Raw genomic sequence first — 8343 nt, 5'->3', positions numbered from 1 at the left:
GATAAGTCAATTATTTCCGATCCAGTGTTTCACGCCTCGCGTGAAGAGTGATGCGCCTCGCGTGTTGTGGTGGATTTTCACTTCTTGCTCGTACCTGAAATACAATTCTCGGGAGCCGAGTTAGCTTGACATTTTATTTACTAATATTAATCAAAAATACGAAAAGTTAACCGAAAGTACGGAATTTATTTTTATTTCGTTATTTTATCAAAACACTCTATTTTTGCAATTAAACTTATTTATTTCTTCTAAAATTAACCCATAAATCACACTAAAAGATAGGGGTAAAATACCCCTATCAAACCTCCATGGGTCAGAATCAAAAGATGGCCCATTACATACTGACCAACTTCCTCTTTCCAAAGGTCAACTCCACTTTTTCAGCGTCGAACTTCGAGCAGTGCTTCATCTGGCACATGCTGACCTACCAGCCGATCAACATGTCAGTCTTTCTAATCGGTGGTTTTCAAAGAAGTATTGGAACCCTTAAATTAGGCTCCCTTATTACCATAATCCTCAAAGATCACCAGGTGAATTTGGTTGAGGAAATTAATGTATGGGGGACTGAAATTACTGCAGCTGCACTATTCGGCTTGGTCTATGATTAACCCATTGTCCCTAAGAAAGGAAAAGGGGCCACTGTTCAGGAAACAGAGGGGATGCAGACCGGAGAAGGAAAGAAAAAGAGGAAAGCTCAAGCTGACAAGCAGGACAGAAAGAGGAAAGTTGTTCAAAGCTCTTCCAAAGACGATGAAGCTCCACCGAAAAAGCATCGGTTTGTGTCCAAAGGAACGAAGCCTCAAGTTGCACAAGGTCAGGCTGAGCCTAAGTCAGCAGAAAACCTCAAAAGGCAAGCTGAGCCTGAGGAAGAAGAAAAAGAGGACACTCCTGAGCAACCACTGAGAAAGAAGAAAAAGATCTCTTCTGGGTCAAGTCCTATCGATGCACCACCGCTTGGCGTTGTTATCTCTGAAGACTCTCATTTTGTGAGAAGTCAGGGTATTGATCTTGAGAAAAACCCCACTGACCAAGATGAAGAAGAACTGGGTAATCTCGAAGGTCAGTTTTATGCTGAGGAGACAGTAGATGTTGAGCAACATAAGACAGCAGATGTTGAGCAACATGAAACAACCAACACTGAGCTGGTTGAAGAACAAGCTGAGCCAACAGCAAAGGGCCATGCTGAGCAAGGGGTACCTTCACCTACTGACTCACTTGAGTCTATTCCAGCTGACCCCTCTCCTCCAAAGACTAAGAGATTAAGGAGACTTAAAAAGAAGGCTCAAAAATCCCCAGTGATTGACCTTATGGATGACTCACCACTACGGGATCCGATCACTGATCTCTCTGATATGCAGTTTAAGTTCTTCTCCAATCCCACTGAGTCTCCTCCAAGAGAGCACCAGGAAAAGCAAGCCTCTATTTCTCAACCTAAGGAACATGTCGACTCAATTGCTAGTCTAAGTTAAGATAATACCGAACAAATCCTCGAAGTTCCTGCTCCTCAACATACTGAGCTAGCTAAGGAAACACCTGCTCAGGTCAGTGCTGAAACTCCTCAACCTCCTCAAACCAGTCAGCTTCAGCCTGACTCTGAGGAAGTAGATAATTCTGCCAATCACCCTCTTCCACATCCTCAAGTGTAGAATATCAACCAGTCAGCTTCTGCTGGCAATCTGAACATAAGTCCATCCGTTGATCATGCTGGCACTTCAAATAATGAAAGGAACCACACACCTCCTCCATCCGATTCCACTCATATTCCAGCATTTGGGCCAAACATTGATGGATCCTACAACTACTTGCACGCTACTGAGTCTGGTCGAAGAATCATTGACTCAGCTCAAGCTTTGCTCCAGGACCTTCATCAAACCAATGCCGACGCCGCTGGGTCAGTTCCTGTTGAGCCAACTCAACTTTCCTCTGTCACTCAGCTCCTCACAGAAATCAAAGGTCTTAAGGATCTTCTGAGTGTCATGACATCACTCCAGTCTCAACAGCCTAAGCAGGAATCAATAGTAAAGCTGGCCGAACTCCAGCTGATAATGGTTAATCACATGAACTCTCTCCAGGGTCAATTTCAAAACCTGTCAGCTGCGAACTCCATGTATGCAACTTCTGCTGAAGTTCATCAACTCTTCAACCAGCTTCACTCTGAGCAAGCCAGAACCAACGAGCAACTCTCTTCCACCTCCCAATGCTCCATTGAGCAAATTAGTGAGGTTGTCCGTCTACTCAACTTGAGTAAGGAAGAGATGGAAACTGACCAACTCAAGACGAATGAGCTTCTGCAATACTCCCAATCCATCTTCAAACATGTGCGTCATTCGAATTCTCAACGTCAGTATTATGACTCGGCTCTGCTTAAAATGTTTCATTAAGCTTATGCCATGCTGACTGACAGTATCACCTGGCTTGGGAAGTGTCAAGAATACATTCTGAGTATGCTCAGTGCCTCGGTCAGGGTTCCCCGTTCTATCTTGGATGATGGTGTTCCTGTTTTTGATGGTATAAATGAAAGCACGCGCAAGCTTAAGGCATTCTCTGTACGGTTAACTCGTGCTGCCCTCAACGACACCTTCATTCCTCCTCCACCTGATGCTGGCAAAACGGGGGAGGAAGAACAAGCTGAAAGAACTCAGCATACAGGAGAAGCATCTGGAAGTCAACAGAAACAAAAGGGAAAAGCCAAAGAGCATTCTTCCCACATTAACTACAAGAAAAAATAGCTTGACTAGGACTGCTAGATTTAGCTTGTAAAACTTGTATTCTTTTCCTGATGTATTTTGTTGTGCTGACCATTAATCCAAAACAATGCATGCATCTACCTTTTTCAAAATTGACTAATCTTATGTGATGCTTACTTATGTTTTGTGATAAACTTTTAACGTATCTTCATTAAATCAACTGTGTTATGTGCTTACATTGCTTCATGATTGTCTGTTGTGTTGATCTATAAGTTGACCTCTTTTATATGTCTTCTTAACTAAAACTCATTGAACAAAGAAATACTTAGCGTACTCTGATATCTAAATCTTCGGCAGAACTTAACTGAGTTAAATAGAATATGTTCCATGAGCTGACCTAATTCTGAAAACTGACCTTAGACTTACTTGATTAAACCTTGAAATGTTTAAAGTAAAACTAAGTCAGTAGCTCAACCCTTACGGGGGAGTATCTTGAGAAAAACAAGGTCAACTAAACGATAAACCTACAGCTTATGAGGAGACTCTTGCAAGCCTATACATGTAAACTAGTGGGAGCTCGTATGAGCCTTTACATGTAAACTAATGGGAGCTTGGTCGTTTACTTAGTATGACATTTCGATGATATTCTACTAATAGGAACGATATAGCTACACTGCAATTGGTAAAAGATTTTGGTTATCGGATAAAATTCTCCATAATAGACTTAGGAGAAGCAGCTTACATCTTAAAGATTAAGATCTAAGATTAAGAAGATTGCTTGACCCCTCTCAGTCTAAATGCATTGGCAAAGTGCTCAAAGCGTTTCGCACTAGACCTAACATCATTGTTACTTTAAGCATGACAAAGTCGATTATAGGTCAATCCAAGTGATGGTCACTGGATTACTGTCAAGGACAATCTTAAGTACTTAAGATAAACTATGGACATGTTCCAAGTATATGGAGATGATAAATTGAAAGGATATGTCTGCTGAGTAACATATTTCTAACCTTTAAACTCTGGAGATGATAAATTGAAAGGATATGTCTGCTGAGTAACATATTTCTAACCTTTAAACTCCTTTATATATTGCTTGCTATAAAACTGACTAAGTAACGAACTCACGCTGAGTTGAGTGCACTAAGAATCTGAGTGTAGGAATAGACTTAAGTGCTATCTCCTGACTCAAAGAAAGAAACAAACTTAGTCACCAGTTGACTAAGCTTGTGTCTTAAAACTACTTAGCACTGCTGTGTAAACCTTTTCTTAAAGAAAAGAAGTCAGCCTTAACGGACAAAATTTTAAATAGTTCCTATCCCCCCCTTGGAACTAACCTTGTCACGTTATACGGGACCAACAGTGAAGGCCGAGGTAATCAAACTCCACGACGCAGGTATAATCTTTCCTATCTCCGATAGTCAATGGGTTAGTCCGGTCCAATGTGTGCCCAAAAAAGGGGGCACAACGGTGACGGAAAATGATCAAGGGGAATTAATCCCCACACGAAAAGTAACGGGGTGGCGGGTATGTATCGACTATAGAAAACTTAACGAAGCCACCCGGAAAGATCATTTTGCCTTACCGTTCATTGTCCAAATGTTGGAGAGAATGGCGGGGCACAAATTCTTTTGTACCCTCGATGGCCTATCCGGCTATATGCAAATCCCCATTGATCCTTCAGATCAAGAAAAAACAACATTCACTTGTCCTTATGGGACGTTTGCATATAGACGGATGCCGTTTGGGCTTTGTAATGCCCCCACCACCTTTCAACGTTGCATGACGGCTATATTCTCCGAAATGATTGAGGACTTCATGGAGGTCTTCATGGACGATTTTTCGATTTTTGGGTCGTCCTTTGAAAATTGCTTAAACAATCTTGATAAGGCCCTTCAACGATGCGAGGACACTAATCTCGCTCTTAGTTTGGAAAACTGTCAATTTATGGTTCAAGATTGTATCGTGTTAGAACACAAAGTGTCCGGGGAGGGAATCGCGGTCGATCCGGCCAAGATTGAGGTGATTGAGAAATTGCCTCCACCAATCAATGTAAAAGGGATCCGGAGTTTCTTAGGTCATGCGGGTTTCTATAGGAGATTCATTAGGGATTTTTCTAAAATAGCAACCCCATTGACCCAACTCCTCCTAAAGGATGCAGAATTTAATTTTTCTTCCGAGTGTGTAATTGCATTTAATACACTTAAAGAAAAACTAATTAACGCGCCCATCATGGTGAAACCCAATTGGGATCTCCCCTTTCAACTAATGTGTGATGCTAGTGATTTGGCAGTCGGTGCTTGTTTGGGCCAACAGGTGGATAAACTTTTCCGCCCAATTTTCTATGCAAGTAAAACTCTCAACGAGGCCCAACAAAACTATTCAATCACGGAGAAAGAGATGTTTGCGGTAGTTTTTGCTTTTGATAAATTTAGATCCTATTTTGTGTTATAAAAAATTATCGTATACACTGACCACGCAGCTCTTAAGTACTTAATGACCAAGCAAGATGCCAAACCTCGGTTGATACGATGGATTCTCCTCCTCCAAGAATTCGACATTGAAATAAAAGATAAAAAAGGAGTGGAGAATGTCGTGGCCGACCACCTTTCCCGTTTGCAAAACGAGAAAACCGAATCTCCGGAACTTGTGGAGATCAAGGAGACCTTTCCCGATGAGACACTTTATGCGGTAACCCCTCTACCTTGGTATGTCGACATGGCAAACTACAAGGCTGGTAATGTTCTTCCCCCACACCTTACTTACGAGCAACGTAAGAAGTTCTTTCACGATGCTAAGAATTATTTTTGGGAAGACCCTTTTTTGTTCAAATCTTGTGCTGACAATATTATTCGTAGGTGTATACCGGAGGAAGAGGTAAACCATATATTACACATGTGCCACACCCAAGAGCCGGGGGGCCATTTTGGCCCAAGTCGAACTATGGCAAAAGTCTTGCAATGCGACTTTTATTGGCCCACCATGTCCAAAGATTCCCAAGACTTCATCAAGTCATGTGACGCTCCGTAAAAATGAAATGCTCCAACAAGGAATCCTAGTTTGTGAACTCTTCGATGTTTGGGGGATAGACTTCATGGGACCTTTCCCTAAGTCGCATAACAATGCCTACATTTTAGTGGCCGTTGACTATGTCTCTAAATGGGTGGAAGTCGTTGCCTTGCCCTCAAACGATTCTAAGGTGGTGGGAAAATTCATTAAGACAAACATTTTTACTCGGTTCGGGACCCCTCGGGCTATTATTAGTGATGGGGGTTCCCACTTTTGCAACCGTCAATTTGATCAACTCTTACATAAATACGGGGTTGCACACCAAGTATCCACACCATACCACCCGCAAACTAGTGGACAAGTTGAGGTTTCCAACCGAGAATTAAAACGCATTTTGGAAAAAACGGTTAGCACCTCTAGGAAAGATTGGAGCCTAAAGCTCGATGATGCTCTTTGGGCCTACTGCATGGCGTTTAAAACGCCTATCGGAATGTCACCTTATCGATTGGTTTTCGAGAAATCTTGTCACTTACCGGTGGAATTAGAGCATAAGGCCTATTGGGCTCTTAAATTTCTAAATTTTGATGTGCAGGTTACAGGGGAACATCGTCTCCTTCAACTCAATGCCCTCGATGAACTTCATCTAGGGTCATACGAAAATGCCAAACTTTACAAGGAGCGTACGAAAAAATGGCATGACAAACACGTGCAAGTTCGGGAGTTCAACAAGGGGGGCCAAGTTCTCTTATACAACTCCCGTCTTCGTTTGTTCCCTAGAAAATTGAAAAGTTGATGGTTGGGGCCATACACGGTCGTCAATGCACACCCATCCGGAGCGGTAGAAATCCACCATCCCGACAACACAATCCAACGGGTAAACGGCCACCGATTGAAAATATACCGAGGCGGAGCTCTTCCACAACATGGTGAAACCACGCATCTCCGGACTCTATAAGCACGCACGCACAAGAGTCAAGCTACTCCGACTATAAACGTAGCACCGGTTTGCATTCTCCAAACCTTTTGTCTATATGTATCATATATGTTTTTCCAGTTATTTCTCTTCATGTGCATCTTCTTTCAAGTTTTTGCTCATTTCAAACCAACAATAAGGTTCACGCTGAGCGCCTCTTTCGGCCAGCCCTGCGTGAACCACCTTCTGTTTTACATATTGGCTAGAAACTCGGATCACGCGGAGCACCCCTCTGGGCACGCCTCGCGTATCCGAGTCTCTGCCCACAAAGCACACAACATACACCTCTTACACGGAGCGCCCCTAGTGGGTACGCCTCACGTAAGACCATACCTATAAAGCCCTTGTTTCTCTTTAATTTCATTTTTATTTTTCATTTTGTTTTTGTTTTCATTTCTTTTGCGAAGTCTTTGGAATACACGTCATTTTAATCCCGCGGAGGGCCGTGCAACCCCGCACTTACAGTTTGTTTTGTACTAACAAAAACAAAAATAAAAATAAAATAAACAAAAATAATTGAACTCATTTATTGGCTCATAAATTACCCAACACACTACCTTCTACGGACAATAATTAAGGATCGGTTTAATTAAGAAATTTAAGTCTTGATTTCGAAGTTATGGAATTTATGCAAAGCCAAAGTTCGTATTAAACAAAAGCATTGAGTCCTAACCCACAAGTTATCTCTATAATGAAATTTAAAAAGGCAATAAAAACGGGATTTTTGAAAATTTTACGAGAACTTGAAAGTACACAATTTAACCCGAAATTCATGTGAGGTATTTTTGAGCCTAAAAGAGTTCGTACGAGAACTCTATTTCTTTCACAATTTTTCGAGAGCTTTGACTTCACTCAACTCATAGAGTTTGCATCTAATACCGGATTAAGTACACTTATTTTGGTAAGAAGGGCAATAGATAATAAAACGAACCCACTTAGGCTAATTCCTTTCTTAATTATTTTTCTCGTTTTCATAAACCTTTAGGAAGCCCCCTCGAGCCTATTAACCGACTTCTTTGCTAACACCTTGTTAACATTTAACCCTTTTTCCTCTTATTCAAATACCAATGAAATCAATCACATCGGAATTACCCGAAACAAACCAAGGCCTTAACAAGTAAGCACAATAAGTCTTCGAAATCATTTTTGTGCCGCTCTCAAAATAAAAAGAAAAAGAAAAAATATATATATATAATAATCAAAATAAAGAGCAAAAAGGGATTCTCAAGCTCTACCCGAGCAATTTCAAGTTTTATTTTACAAGCTTGCTAAGGCCAAAATGAAAAAGCGATGCGATCATCAAAATGGTATTTGGACTCGAGTTTCTAAAAATTAACCACTAAAAAAGCCACCCACATTACAACCCCCCTCCGGATTCATTTTTAATATTGCTTAAACCATAACATAGGAGGAAAAACCCGGATGAAAATGCAAACTCAAAGTGACTTCGAGTAAGTACAAAGGAGAGCGCAAAAACACCGACCCACCAAAATTGAGCGTAAGAGCGAAATCCCTTGGTGAGGTACAATCGGGTTCTCAAAAGATAATCGATCCCCGTTAATATTGCCTATTAAGTTTGATTATGGAGGTTTCGACTAAGTTTTGGTCGCTCATTCGCTTGCGTAAGTACTTGCCGAAAACTTTGCGTAAAACTTTAGCTTTGAAATCACGCACTTG

This window comes from Euphorbia lathyris, chromosome 9 (genome assembly GCF_963576675.1).
Source record: "Euphorbia lathyris chromosome 9, ddEupLath1.1, whole genome shotgun sequence".
NCBI classification, from domain to species: Eukaryota; Viridiplantae; Streptophyta; class Magnoliopsida; order Malpighiales; family Euphorbiaceae; genus Euphorbia; species Euphorbia lathyris.
This window is presented reverse-complemented; position numbering follows the sequence as displayed.